Raw genomic sequence first — 13,359 nt, 5'->3', positions numbered from 1 at the left:
AGAGCTCAGATAAAAAGGACTTTGATCCATAAGATCAAACTGGGAGATAAAGTCCTTATCAAATCCTGGAAAGAAGACTCTCTCACACCTCGCTGGGAGGGTCCCTTTCTCGTTTTACTCACTACAGAGACTGCAGTCCGAAAAGCGGAAAGAGGATGGACCCACGCCAGCCGAGTTAAGGGACCAATTGCTACTGCTGCTGACCAGTGGAAAGCAATCAGCCGACCCAGAAACCTGAAGGTCACTCTGAAGAAGAGTTAATGGACTCGAGTTGGGTAATTCAGGTGGAATATAAGGGACAACAGATAGGATGTACTTATCCCTTAGCTAATGATTACAGAGTAATATGTAAAGAACCTCCATGTGATTGCTACCCTTTTGTATGCTTTGCTCATAAAATTTGCCAAGAATGGTGGTGGGTCCATTGTCGCCGGGGTAGACCTCCTACGGGGATCTGCTCTGAATGCTACAAATTAGAGCAGAAAGTAACAAGAACCACACTCGAGTTAGGGGAATTGGGAAATAAATGGGTAAAGTTCGAATCAGAGGAATGGTGGGAAATATTTAGAAAAGGAATTAATCCTAACCATTATTGCTTTCATTTAAATGAACCTACCCCATTTTTGGCTCACTTGGTCGACCGGTGTTGCCAGAAGAGTGTGAAAGGAATACTGTGCACATCATCCTCAGTCAAGGATAAGAACAAGTATGAGACCCGAAAGGGGAAAAGGAGTGAAGGTACCCATCAGTACCACTGCTGCCGAGAAGACGGTAACCCCCACGGCTTGATGCACCCGAGTCAGCAGGCAAGGCAGAGGGGAAGGAACTGGGCCTCCTCCAATCCCACCTGGAATGTTGTTAAAATGCTCCAGGAATTGCTAACCGGGTATTAACGAATGTCGAAAAGAAGGCTGCTGGGAGAGCCAAGGTGCACCACGGAATAAATTGGGAACTCAGAAGCCCTATGGGCCAGGAATTAGGACCAGACTCCAACCTTACTGGCAAATTCTATGCACATTAGTTATATGTTGTGTCCGGCCTGTACAAGGGGACTACACACGCCAACCGTTTAATTGGACTCTGACCAGCATCGATCAAGGGAAGATTGTTAAGTATAATGCCACCACAGGATCTCCCACTTTTCTCGTTAAAAATACCAGCCCACATGCTACTGCTGGGACTGACATTTGGGCCTTGCATATTTAACAAAATACTAGAAATAGTAAAGGGACGATTGGAAGCAGCTCACCTTGTGCTGATAAGAGCAAAATACGAAACTCTCCCAGAGGATCCTGAAATCGGAGAGACTTTGATGCTAGCTCACCAGGAGGTAAAGCGGTTTGATGAACAAAATGATAAAAAGAAAAGGGGGGATTGTGATAAGTAAGATACAGGATGTTTGTTCATCAGGAAGCGAAATTCAAGGGGGTTGGGTTGTGTAAACATCAGAGACTTACCATTGTATGTAATTATCATATATGGGAAGGAAATTTTTACAGGATAAGCAAGACTTGGAAACAATGCAAAGCAGACCCTATGACCTGCTTGCAAAACCGGCCGAAGATAGGAGAGAACCAGTCCGAAGGAAGAAGGAGGACTATAACAAGGGAGACGGAACAGAGGAAGGGTGTGAGCCGTTGGTGGAGCGCGGACTCCCCGGCTACACCCAGCGCTGTTTGCTTGCTATCGCTTGCTGTAATCAATAAATTTTAATTGGCTGAAACTTCAAGGCTGAACAAAATTATTCACCTAGCCTATGGACACAGAGTGTACACCTGCTCAGTGGTAATATTATTTAAAATAAGTTTTCTTTAAAAAAAAAAAAAAATCAGTTTTCATCACTACCAGGAAAACTGATGCCAGAACTAGGTAAAAGACCCAAAAATGTGATGACATCTGAACACTTGCTGATCACCAAACAATTTAATGTAATTGCTCAACAGTTCAAAAATATAATATTTCTCTGCCTATAGTTTTAGAAGAAATTGTCAATCAATGGTTATTGCAGTCTCAATAGATTTTTACAGAATTCCTTGGCACCCCAAGTCTTAGCTTCTCTTACAACTGCTAAAGCTGCAAAAGTCATTAGGCTTCAACATGTTGCATTCCACTGAGAATAAAATTTTTCAAGTTTATATGTATTCTCAACAGGAATTACATACAATGGTGATAATTCCTTGGAAACATGCTAAATCTGTAAGTGTTTTCTTATTGACTCCCAAGTTCTGAAGTGCTCCACTGTGCTGTGATAAAAGGAAGGACTTTTGCTGAATAAGATGGCTGTGCACACTGTAATTAGAAAATGTTAGACAGAGTGTTAAGTTGAGCCTTACTTCAACTGACTGAAACGAGAGTTGTGCTTCCGCCTACTTTTTCTTCCAGACACCTAAAACTGCGTATTTTTCTAGCACTCAACACTGACAGACATTTTTCATGTGTTCACAACTGGGAGGACAAAGTTTCTACTTTAATTTTCAAGTTAGCATTTTCAAAAAACAATTACTGGAATGAGCATTCTGAGGATGCCATACAAAGGCCTTGATCTCTGGCAGAAATGATTCATAATAGCATGAACCCCATGCTAAGGGTCTTCTGATAGGATCTCTCTTGAATCTTAAAATTAAATAGTTAAATTTGATATTAAAACTTCTAATCATCATTATCTACTAAAAGAAAGAAATAAAGAAAGAAAGCTCCCCCATAAACAATAACCTATTTCATATACAGTTTTAAATATAGGGATAGTAGCTTCCATCAAATGCATTATATACTCTGCCATATGAATAACGTGCTCAGAATCAGCATTTTAAATCTAGTCCATGCTGACATATCAAGGCTTTCCATTTTCTGTTACCTCTGCCATTCATTGCAAGTCAAAGCAATCACCTAGTTATTTAAAATAGAGATGTATGTACAGTTTGTATACACGGAAGGCTGCTTAAAACATGCAGGGAGAGTTTATCATGGTACAAAGAAGTGTGTCAATAACTTCTAATTTAGTAGGTTATTAGCATGAACTTTTACCAATGAAAGAAAGCTGGTTTATCACATCTTACAGTCACTTCAGCAACTAAAACACTAACTGTGTTTTTTTTTTTTCAGAAAAAGAAGAAAAAATAAATTATACCTTCTGCTTAAAATTATCTTAATGAAGAAATGCTTAAACTACCAAACATTAATAGTTAGCGTACAAACAACTCTTACCTGTATAATAAAATCACCAAAGTAATTCCAACTTTGCCTTGGACTTCCAAAAATCAAGAAGTACACATATGGTTGAATTAGCTCAGTTACTCAGAAACGAGTGGAGTAATGCCAAAGATAGATTTCACCCATTATCTACCTACACAGCACAAATGAATAATGCAAATCTGTATGCAAAGGACCATGAAATATCTCAGCTTAGCAGTGCATTTAAAATGTATTACTAACTTTCAGCTTCTTGAAATATTTATCAACCCCAGGAGGTTCCACTGAGACCACACTGTATTAGGAACTTCACTGAATTTTTATTTCTACACCTGACTCAGAGGACTTTGGAAAAGGAGACTGGAATTAGCTGCTGTAACAACTTCAGGTACTGCTCTGACACGACAGGCTTCACGAGCACTTCATGAGTGTTTCTAAGTCACTTTAATGTTCTTCCCACCGTTGAGATCAAGTGGGGCCTTTGTGCACCACATCTTAGGAGGGAGAGGAAGAAGGTAACCAGTTCCTGCACATGACTTAAGAAGCCACTGAAATTAAACTGTCTGCAATTAGAAAGCTACTGAAAGAATCCACAGTAAATGAGCACACTTTAAGACACCACAATCAACTGAAAAAGACCACAGAGCAAGTTAGATTGTCTTAAAATCAGTCTAGTGGTACAAACTAGCTAAAATGACTAGTTGGATAAAGCGGGAAAAAGTTTGGATCAACTGCACACAGGACTTAAAACTACTGAGCACTAGTCAAATGTTAAATTTGTTTTACAAAAATCTTTTTTGAAATAAAATTCGGTCTTGAAGTAATTACAGAAGTTATTATTGGTCTAATAGAGATGGGAACATCTGAAGAAAGATGAATACTCTAGATTATGAGAAAAAAAAAGAAAAGGAAAAACAAGCCAAACCCACACCACAAAACATCCCAACATTTAGCTTAACATTGAGTAGCTATACCATTTTGATCTAGAAAGCCTTTTGTTTCCTACTTTAACTGATAAAAAACTAACTATATCAGAAAAAAAAATCCTCCAAAGTCATGTATTTCAGTCCTTGTGGACTTTGGGAGGATAAATGTTTACTCCTTTAATTGCACAAATGCAGTAACCTAGTAAACAGTATTACTCCACATTAAGGCATTCCTGCAGTGTTCTGATTCAGGAAAAATACATAAAAACAACAAGCTCTAAACCCTCTCTTTTTTTATTGTTAGTAGAGAGTACTAGACATAAGGAAAGGTGGTTTGTTTTTACATTTTATGTATTTCATTTATTCAGACAAAACATCAAACTATTGAACTGTTACTTTAACAAGTATACAGATCTGTGCCAAAGAAGGCTGTTGGGACTTTTTCCACACAACTGACTTCCACATGAAATTCATTTATTTAATCCCTTAAACAGTCAGTCACATTTCCCTGGGACTTGGGCAGCACCAGATGAAACCAGCAAGTCATAACCATCCATTATTTTTACTATCTGTAATGAATTCCAAATTACCTGATGCATCTAAAAAAAAATCTATCTGAAAAACTCAGCAAAGTCTGAAAGGCTAAATATAATTATAAAATATGCAAATCCCGTTCTCACCTACATAAGACTATAATCTGAAAAGAGATATCTCTACAGTTGAGTATATGGTATTTTACTGAGAACATTTTCTAAGTTGAAAGTACAAAGCAACAGGTCTGCAAACTCAAAAGCATGCAAAAGAAATACATTTTTGCACAACGAAGATCGGCTGGTTGAATTACTATAACTTAGTGGAATTACTTACAGCTTTGCTTTAGACGGGTCGCACCAAGAAATAACCTCGGTCAAATCAAGTGTTGATGAATAAGAACACGAGACATTTGGGGAAAATAAGATACTGAAGGGTAATATTTACTTTCTTGCCTTTCCTGTGAACTCTAAAATGTGGCCAATTTTGCTACCTATTTACTTTTGGGTAAGAGACTTGGAGCATTTTGAAGTCGAATACCATCGGAAGAACATTCAAAAGTGACGTTTTAAGACAAGTCATAAACCTTTCCACGGAAGCTCCCATTCCATCTCACGCAAGCGATCCATCTTTCAGGTTTTACCTTTTGTCGCCCACTTGTAAATCTCCGAATCAGTTCGCTGCGCCCTGGGAAGCCTCCTCGCCGCCGAGCCGACTTTCCCTCCTTTCTGGATCGGCGGCTCAAGCACCTTTACTCTTCTTTTCGAACGCCCCTCTTCTCCTTTTAACACTTACGAAAAGAAACTCGGGGACAGCAGCGGCCGGCGGTTCCCGGGGCGGGCAGAGAGCGGGCCCGACACCCCCAGGCAGCCGCGCCGCCGTGCGCGGGGGCGGGTGGGGCCGGGCCGCGGGCAGCGGCGGCAGCTGCCGGACCCGGGGTAGCGCGGGTGGGCCGGAGGAGGCGCTCCGCGGGCACAAAGGGCTCCATGGCAACGGCGGGACGAGCCCCCCGCGGCCCCGTCACTGCCGGACCCGCCCACGCCGTCCCCGCCGCGTCGAGCGCGACGGCGGCTCGGGAAATCGGCACTCTGTGGCACCGGCCCGGGAGCCGGGCAGAGGCTGCAGCCTCTGGCCCTGGCGCTGGCCCAGACACACTTCTTCACAATTTTTTATTTTCCGCCGGAGTGTAGATCAATCTTCACAAGGAGGTGTAAGTCATTTAGGTTTTCTAATTGAGGGAAGTCGATAAGCTACTAGTGAACAAATTGGAAGGCTGGGCAATCACCAACCCTGGGAAGTTTAGCAAGGGGAAGTGCCGGATTTTGCAGCTGGGAGGGGCAATCCTGGGTCTAAGGGCAGACTGGGAAACCAGAGGCTGGAAATCAGCTCCAAGGAAAGGAACCTGGGGATCCTGGTCGATGGCAACTTGCATCTGAGCCAGCAGTGCCCTGGCAGCCAGGAGGGCCAACCCTGTCCTGGGAGGCATCAGGCACAACATCACCAGCTGGGCAAGGGACAGGATTGTCCTGCTCTGCTCTGCACTGGGGCTGCCTCACCTCAAGTGCTGGGGGCAGCTTTGGGTGACAAATTATAAAAAAGACTTTAAGCTTTTAGAGACCATTCAACGGAGAGCCATGGGGATGGTGAAAGGCTTTGAGGGGAAGCTGCATGAGGACTGTATGAGGTCACTTGGTCTGTTCAGCCTGGAGGAGACTGAGGAGACTCACTGCAGTCACAATTTCCTTGTGAGGGGAAGCAGAGAGGCAGACACTGATCCCTTCTCTGTGGTGACCAGTGGCAGGACCCAAAGGAATGACTTGAAGCTGTGTTAGAGGTTTAGATTGGATATTAGAATAAGGTTTTTCACCCAGAGGATTCTTGGGCACTGGAAGGCTCCTCAGGGAAGTGTCCACAGCAGCAAGCTTGACAGAGTTCAAGAAGTGTTCAGACAATGCTCTCAGGCACCTGGTATGGTATCTTGGGGCTGTCATGTGCAGGGTCAGGGGTTGATGTTCCTTGTAGGTCCAATCCAACTCAGATGTTCTATGATTCTTTGCATAGCATAACTTCACACTGAATGGATTTAACTCCACATCAGAGTCTGACAGGTCTGACCAGTCTGTTAAATACAGAACATTACATTTTGGGGCATATATTCTTTTTTTAACTTCTTTTAAACTTCTGCTTTGCCGAGTGTATGACCTGAAGCTTTCAAATTTTAAAATACACAGTCATCTTTAAAATACACAGTCATCTAGAAAATAAAACTTACTTTTAGATGTGTGCACAGGGCACAATTTTTAGATGTATATGCAGCAATAGGTGACAAGGTCCCAAGCTAAGGGTTGAGTGCCTGGCCCACCTCCAATGGGGACAACTCTGAGGCTCCAAAGCACATTGCTAGGAACAAACCCATGTACAGCATTACTTGTCACTGAATGCAGCAAGACTTTGTGTGCACCCTGAAGTCTAAGAGCTCTTGGGTCAAAAATCAAAATGCCAAAGTTGGAAATGAAACTCAATCAATAATCATAACAAATTTCTACAACCCCAGGCAAGACCCCCATAAGTTTAATTATGCCAAAAAAAGATTGGTGTTTTTTTTCTGCATGGTGCAGATGTTAAAGTGGTTCAATTATTCTGCTGAAGTCAAAAAGATTTAACTTGCTCCTAAAAATTTCTTGCTAAACTGCCTTATTCAGTACACAGATTTCCATTGGTCAACACCTCTGTGATCTGAATGTTGGTGGAAAACAACCATTCCATTATTTTGTATAAAAAGATCCTGTCAGGCAAAATAGTCATCCCTTTCACATAAATATTAAGTTTCATACTCAAATACTTCCTGTGAATAAAATGTCAGCTTAGACTCCAAATTGAGCCCTTCCCAAGGTTTTTAATGTAATTTTTATACCTATTTTAATTTTAAATAATTCCTTGCACACAGGCTTTGTTATTTGCTGCCAATGATTAGGTAAAGACTGTAGGACTGGACTGGAGGCTTGTATTTTAGCCTTTCCTTAAAATTCCATATTCAATACAGGTCTTAAAAAACCAGCTCCTCTCTACTTACCCAGAGCCATCCCTTTCTCTGAACCCAAATGACCATGTACTTAACATCCCGTCATTAATGTTTACCACTTTTGATTTGGAATCATAAAATTTCACTGCACACTTCAGTAGCCTTCTCTCAAAGTGTCACTTTTTTCTTGATTCAACAGGACATAGCATACATGTTGAGGAAGGAAAAACAGCATATCAGGGTGGGAAGGGACCAAAAAATAGCTGACTTGGCTTGGGGCTGCCTGGGGCAGACACAGGTGCAAGGGTTGCCCTCAGCTTCCACCCAGAAGGGAGGGAAGAAACAGCACAAAGCAGGTTCGGAGGTTTAGCATTAGAAACTTATTTTAAACACCTGCTGAGGCTCAAGAAATGATAATAGCAGTAACAACTACAGTAATAATAATAGTAATCATAATAATAATATTAAAGGGCACAATCAGCTACTTATCCCGGAAACTTTTGGAAGGTGAAAATCCAACAGTTAATTGTATTTCTAAAATTTCAAGGAAGTAAAATGTTGCGGGGAGCAACGGGTAAGTCCTTTATTTTAGCTCCCAAATGGCAAACCTACCAGCTCCCTTGTAACTCTGCCAAGCTGTAAGTGTCATTTAAGGAGAGCAATACAACAGCTTATTGTTATTCTCCAGCACTGCTTAGGATGTAGAAAGAAGACTGGTTTTGGTACATTAAAGGTCACAAATAAATAGCAATTTAATAGGAAAAAGATCTACTCTGCATGCAAGAATATCTCAAAGGCATAGTTAATTACATAGCAGCCTGAGCATGTTCTGTTTTATTAAAATAGTGTGAATGGCCATCCTGTTTCATTTCAACTAGCTAATATACATCATCACCTCAGAAAAGCTCTATTAAAAAAAAGAAAAGAAAACAGGTACTATAAAGTTATTGCATCTATTGCAGCACTGCACAACGCTCAGGCCATTTTGCAATACATTTAATAGAGAAATTTAACCAATCAATACAATTCAAAGTTATTACACTGTCATTGCCAAAATCAATGATTGGTATTAAAATGGATTGCCACATATTCATTAACGAGTTGTTCAATCATTTGAGATTTGTGCAAATTGCTATCTTAATATAGAGGGATTCTGCTTCATAAAACTGATTGATGAAAGTGGAGGAAAACTATTCCCATTTCAAACCCATATACTGTTACTGTATATGGGTAGAATACCTACTTTTTCTGAATCCCAGAAACTCCTACACACTTAAAATTGATCAACTCCTTAAGTGCTCTGTTGATATTTGACTCATTGTATGCTGAAGTTGTGCCAACTTTGAGAGTTTGAACAGAGAGAAACCCTGTAATTTATTCCTGAACTACTAGAATAAAAGGAAAACTGCATTTTAGCTGGAATGCTGAGAAAAGAAATCCGGCGTATGATTTTTCTTTCATTGATGCAACACATGAGCAGTTATCTCTGAACCAATTCAGTGTTTTTGTGCTAACATCCACACCTCACTTTAAGCTACACAAGTGCCCATTCTCCTTTTTTTCATGTTGGCTCATCAAGAATCATTTGAAACATCTCCAAACATCAAGAGTGTGGATTCATTGTAATTTGGCTAGGGTGGTAATTTGACCTACATGGATTCATTGTAATTTGACTGAAAAGCATCAATACTGAAATATATGTTTTCAGAAAAGATACATCTGTAAACACTTCAATGCAGTTGTACTAAGGCCAGAGTTAAGGGTTAACTTGTGCTAGCCTTAATGTGTGTAGTGAACCAACACTCATGCACAGGATAAACTGCGGTACCTGCAAGAAATAAGACTATTTCATTGAAATGAAATAAAGTAAAGAAAGATATTTGCTGAGATGGTTTCTGTGCGGAGTTGTGACAGAGTTTTTTTCCTCCTAAAACCTTTCTAGGGGTCTCTTTGCTTTTCTTCTGCTTGATAATCTATGCATATGCAGACAGAAATTACTCCAGAATCTCTCCTCTTTCTCTGCTAACATTTTCTGGTCTGGGACAGTAAGTTACCGTGAAATAGTCCTGCAAGTACTGCAAAACTTCAGATGTTTTCAGAAGCTCAGGCCTCTGTCAGAATATCTTACTATATTTTACTCATGTTTCTCTCTTGATTTGATAACCCTATGGGGATGACCACTCTAAGAGTAAGCAAGGGGTTTGTGTGGTGGCCCTGCAGATCCCTACAATTTTTCTTCCATGACATACCAGGCTGAGGCAAATTGAGTAAACAGGTAATTTTGTTCTTGCATAATAATGAAGAAAACCTTTTTCAGAGTCTGAATAGACAGTAATAGATAGCACTTATTTCCACCAATTTTGCTCTTTATGTTCTGTAGCACCAATGAACAGCAAGACTATTTTAAAATAATATTACAGGCCACACAGTCTTTAAGACTTACTCTGTTTTCCTGTTTGGGGGAATAACCAGTTTAGTAACAGAAAGCAAGAAGAGAACATGCCTATTTGCTAACTAGCTTTGTTAAAAGAACTACTAAGTAATTTCCTACTACTTTGTAGCAGCTTTGAGAAAAACATTATTTGTAAATGTTTTTAACACTCAGCAGAAACATCACAGAATGTGAGCCACTTTTAAGTCATAGAGTAGAAAACAAAACAATTTCAGAAGGCATGCTGAAGATAATCCCAGTTTTTTGGAGAGAACATGAACGAATCACCTGGGCTATGCAGAGCCTTGTCACAGAAAGCTGCTCTGAGCACTATATTAGAGAAGTGGGATAGGACAAAAAAGGGCAAAAAAGAAGTAGGTTATTCCACAGTGTAATCTGCATGTTTTTTTTTATGTTGATGATTTAATCACCATCAGAACCATGGACTCTGATAGATAACCTCATTCTCAAGAAACCCATACCACCCACCTCTTACAGGTGGTGCTCAATGGTCAGTCCTATTTTGTGCTGCTTAGTACTCCTCACTATGGTAAAGATTAAATACAAGCATAAAAAGGGGGCACAGAAGCCATGACGCTGGGGAAATTTTCCCCTCATTTTCAATTTTTGGTTGTTGACTTAGGAAGAGAATATAGGAGAAATTGAAGAAATTCTCCATCAAAAGAATATTCTGTTTCTACCATCTATGTGCATTTATGGCTATATCGCAATGAGCACAAATGAGACTGGTTTGTAGCCTGCAATTTGTTTATAATATTTCATCTTGAACATCTATAGTTAAAACAGAAGAAAATTGGTGCACTGGTAGGCACTACTGCTAGGTAAGTCATCCAGAATAGCTTCATTGCCTGTTCACAACATGAGAAAAATTTACTAGATGCCCAGCAATGCAGAATACAATCCATTAGGATAAGAAGAAAGAATCATAGATTGGTAAAATAGTTTTGGTTGGAAGGGATTTTAAAAATCATGTAGTTTCAATCCTCCCCTCCATGGGCAGGGACGCCTTCCACTAGACTAGGTTACTCAGTGTCCCATCCATGTTGGACTTTGAACACTTTGAGAGATGGGGCATCCACAGTCTCTCTGGGCAACCTGTTCCAGTGCTTCACCACCCACATTGTAAAAAAATTTTTCCTAATATCTAAACTAAACCTGCCATCCCTCAGCTAGGGCCATTCCCCTTTGTTCTGTGACTACATGCCCTTGTAACAAATCCCTCTCTTGCTTTCCTGTAGGCCTCCTTTAGGCTGTGGAAGGTGCTGTAAGGTCTCCCTGAAGCCTTCTCTTCTGCAGGCTGAATAGCTCCAATCTCTCAGTCTGTCTTCATAGGAGAGGTGCTCCAGGCCTCTGAGCATCTTCGGGGTCTTCCTTTTGACTCAATCCAACAGGTGCTTTTCTTTCTTTTGTTTGGGACTCCACAGCTGGATGCAGCACTGCAGCTGGGGTCTCACAAGAGCAGAACAGACAGGCAGAATCACCTCCATTGGTCTGCTGGTCTTGCTACCTTTGATGCATCTCAGGATACAGTTGACCTTCTGGGCTACAAGTGCATATTGTTAACTCACCAAACTTCTTGTCCAGTGTGGGAATCCAGGGCTTCCCTCTGGCTGTCCTGGAGGGCCTGGGACTCTGGCAGGGGGTCAGGTACCCCCCTGTACAGAGCCCTGAGAAACACTGTCTCTGATCTCTGTCCATGGAAAAGAGTTTTCAATCTTACAGGATGAATTACAAGCTCTGAGTGTTTGATATGAGTAATAATTAAGTGTGGCACGGGTGCAAAAGTAAAATTTTAGGATTCTAGCTTAGGGGTTCAAAGGGGACAAGATGGAGGAAATTGGGTGTGTCTTGTCCTTTTTCTCCTTCTTCATGCCCTCCATGTTTCACTGTAGTGTTGGCATTTTTCTATTGGTTTAGGCTGGGGACACACTGTTCAACGTAGATGATAGATATTGGCACATTATTGTAAATACAGCACACGTAGTTTCTGGTATATAATGTTTGTACCATCCCACTGAGGGCAGAACCCCGCACGCTGCCCTGCAGGACAGACCTGCGGCAGGGCAGCAGAACATGTTATAGATAAGCAAGAATAAACAACCTTGAAAACAGCACAGACGAATTATGGCTTCTTATTTGGCAACGGGGCAGAAAGACAGAGTTTTTACAATCTCAGCATCATCAAAACCTCAGATTCCAACAGTCCTGCAATGCCCCCAAGTCCTTCTCCACAAGCCTAGTTTCAATCCATTCTCCACAGAGCCTGTATTTGTGTTTGGGATTGCCCTGACCCAGATGCAGCACCTTGCGCTTGGCCTTGCTGAACTTCATAAGGTTTGCAAAGGTCCACCTCTCAAGTTGTCCAGGTGCTGCTGGATGGTATCCCTTCCTTAGTTTGTGTTGGTCACATCACTCAGTTTGGTGTCATCAGCAAAGCTGCTAAGAGTGAGCTCTGTCCCTGTGTCATGTTGCCAACAAAGATGCTGAACATCACCAGTCCCAATACCAATCACCAAGGAACACTACTTGTCACCGGTCTCCACTTGGACTACCAATTCACTTCCCTCACATCAAATTGTTAGTAAAGATTTCCTGATCAAAATTTGATTTTTCAAATTGTATGCCAGTTCAGAGTTCATGTTCACATCCTTCTAGGACAACTTTAACAAATGTAGGGAGGGAAGGTGCTTCTGTTAAATGTGCATTCTTATTAAACTTCACTTCAACAATACAGAATCCTAGAAAACAAACCAAATTAATGAAAGGATGTGCTCAACTGTGAAAAATCTTGGAGGACTGGGTAACGTGGACTACTTTCACTTGAATGATAGGGTCTTTTTTAGTTAGTATTTACTATTTCAATAGAGAAATCCTCAAAAAGTTGCTGCATTTAACTGCAAAGAAAGTCTTAAGGCTGCAATGGAAAAAGATTAATCAATATTGGAACTAACAAATGAAATGTGAAAATGCGTTATTACAGCCATGTACTCCATTGCTAGCATGGTGGTCATGACTTCTCTTTTTTTCACGTATATTTCAAATGGACATTATAAAATCATTGGGCAGAGACATAATCATGTTAACAACTCCTCTTTTTTCATGCAAAATTTCTTTGATAGCTTGGCATATAGGTAATCACTTTTTAAAAACGGAATGCACCCCAATGCAGCAGACCTAATTTTTTAATCTGTCAGCCAGAATTTGTCATTTACAAACTTTAAAATACTGGTTAAATACTT

The 13,359-nt window shown here is 40.8% G+C and overlaps 1 protein-coding gene across 10 annotated transcripts in view; it reads right to left on the bottom strand.

Annotated features, from left to right (window-relative positions):
* The window catches only part of CTNND2 (catenin delta 2), a 667,938-nt gene that overhangs the window by 439,339 nt on the left and 215,240 nt on the right, over positions 1 to 13,359 (bottom strand). Inside the window, exon 1 of one of the 10 annotated variants that reach the window (XM_072924312.1) lies at positions 5,290 to 5,616. The exons of the other annotated variants lie outside the window; for them this stretch is intronic. The gene's annotated coding sequence lies outside the window, so the exon portion shown is untranslated. Of the gene's footprint in view, positions 1 to 5,289; positions 5,617 to 13,359 lie in introns of those variants that run through there. 10 annotated transcript variants of the gene reach the window in all.

The sequence above is a fragment of the Taeniopygia guttata genome, chromosome 2, assembly GCF_048771995.1.
Source record: "Taeniopygia guttata chromosome 2, bTaeGut7.mat, whole genome shotgun sequence".
Classification (NCBI taxonomy): domain Eukaryota; kingdom Metazoa; phylum Chordata; class Aves; order Passeriformes; family Estrildidae; genus Taeniopygia; species Taeniopygia guttata.
Note: the sequence above shows the minus strand (reverse complement) of the source record. Positions and strands in the feature narration are given on the sequence as shown.